Genomic DNA, 2,348 nt, shown 5'->3' with positions numbered 1-2,348 from the left:
AAAGGCACATGTCCTGGAGTCCAAATGGATCAGACCCTTCACTATTATCAATCGATTAAGCCCAACTGTGGTCCAAATTGATAAAGGGGAATCAGGAAAATGGGTACATGTGTCCCAGCTGAAATTGCTTAAGGGGGTGGAATAGATCTAACCCTGAATCTAGCCTTGTTAACAGGATTCCTGGTGTCATGAGGAGAGCATCCCAGTGACCCAGCTTGGAGAAGAGAAAAAAAAAAGAAGTGAGCCACCAACCACCTGACCCTCGAGGAACAGAGTAACCAATCTTTTAATCCTGCCGGCCACCCTTCTTGGCTAGCAGGAAAATACTTAAGTAAACTTAGTAGCCAGACTTCATGATAATCCTATGCTGCCGGTACACTAGGACATATTCCACCTACCAATAGCTTAGCTCCCCTCAAGACATCCAATATGTCCACCCTTTCAAAATCCTTTGATTTTTCCTTACATACTTGATGGCATGAAGAATGGTCAGCACAAGCACCAATCAATCACCACATCATCTCTAACCCTATAGTCAGTCAACCAGGATTTAACTGCCCATGCCATTATTGGGCACTTCTCAACCATTTTTTAACTGGACAGGGTCACTATGCCTCAAACCTATACCAATGGGGTCTTTACAGTGACAGCACATACCCTGTGGACAAGTTCAAACCATGTCCCACATTATTGACTTGTGTCCATTTACTATGCTACCTGGTGGCCTTCATGCTCTTCACGCTGATGATGACATCACCGAAAGATGGCTGAAAGAATATGCTGAAATAGCATATGCTAAATAAATAAATAAACAACCTCTTAAAGACAACAGCTCACAAGGGATTGATGTGGCAGGCATCACATCTAGCCACCTTTGACTCCATGGCCCAATGTTGGGGAAGAGAGGAGGGACATGCTTCAGCAAAAATATGTTACCACACCCCACTTCGACAAGAGAAGTGGCATCAAAACCCCAGGTAGTTTGGTAAGTTTATGAAAGTGATTCTATGATGCTATCCATGATATCAGGGGACTGGAGTCATTGACCCAAAAAGACCCATCCAGTCCATGCTTTTTTTACTATTACTGGCCTCTGGATTGCCCCAGGCAGCAGAGAAAAGTTCTTCTTACACTTACCCTTTAAACAGGGAGTTTCAGCAGTCTTCTGATAGCTGCTGAAACTCGTTCTTGAGCTCAAGGAACTTGTGTGGGCAGGTACTAGGTAAGTGTCATACCCTGATCTCCAACCCCTTTCTACCAACACCCTTCAATCCTGCCCTGAAGCCCCTTTTGCTGTTCCAAGCCTGATCCAAGCACCTCACACAGCTCTGCCAATGAGCCTTGATCATATCTCTTTCAGCATCCCATGCTGGGTTCCTCAGATGAGATGAGCCTTCCAAACATGCCACCACAGGTCAACGGCTGTTTTGAGGGAACTACAGTCCTGGAGTTACATTCCATAGGCCTTGCACAAAGGTTGGGTTTTTTTTAAATGGTTGCTCAGTGCCATTCCTCTTGAATGGATGGTGGTATTTTCAAACTCGGGAAGAAAGCCATATTCACTATTTGCTCTATAAATCAGGATCTGAGCTCATGTATCCAGGGTTATCCCACCCTGACAACCTTGCTTATTCCTTCACCTAGTAAACAGAAAAGAAAGCATGTAGAAAAGAGGGTTGAAAATAACTGCACTGGCTCATCAACCAGTGCTGTTCATTTCAGAACTAAGGAATGCACCTGGTGTTTCAACTTTCAGAAGGGGGAAAAAGTGGTTTTTGTGTGGGCCGGCTCCCGATCTCGAGGGCGAGCCAGGCCCATCTTTGTGCACACAAGCTGTGGCCAGCAGCCCGGGCACGCGGGGCCGGAGAAAACCGTGGCATGGTATGGTACGCTCGAGCTAGAATCAGTCACGGAGGCATAATGGTTGATTGAAAAGATTATTTACTTACACCCAAGGTGGTCGCGGTGTAGGCTGGTCAGCTTTCGAGGCACAGCTCCGCTTGAGTTCTCAGTGGAGGACTCTGATAGACTCGGTTCCTTGACCCCGGAGTGGTTTAAGCTCCGCGGGTTTAACAATTCTCTCTCACGGAGCAGCTGAATCTCCGTGGGTTTTACTCGGTTCCCAGGTCCCCCGGAGCTGTTAAGACTCCGTGGGTTCGACAATTGGGTCCATAGGATAGGGATACGTCTAGGATTGCGGTCGGCGACGGGGAGAGGCTAGAGGTTATGTGCTTCGGAGTTGTTAAGGCTCCGAGGGTTCAGAAATTAGGTCCCCCGGAGTTGTTGAAGCTACGTGGGTTCGACAAAGTAAACCTCTGTTGCCCTCTTAAGGAAAAAGCTGGGTTCGA

This window comes from Alligator sinensis, unplaced genomic scaffold, assembly GCF_000455745.1.
Source record: "Alligator sinensis unplaced genomic scaffold, ASM45574v1 scaffold203_2, whole genome shotgun sequence".
Lineage (NCBI taxonomy): Eukaryota > Metazoa > Chordata > Crocodylia > Alligatoridae > Alligator > Alligator sinensis.
The sequence above is the reverse complement of the archived record's forward strand: the minus strand, read 5'-3'. Positions refer to the sequence as shown.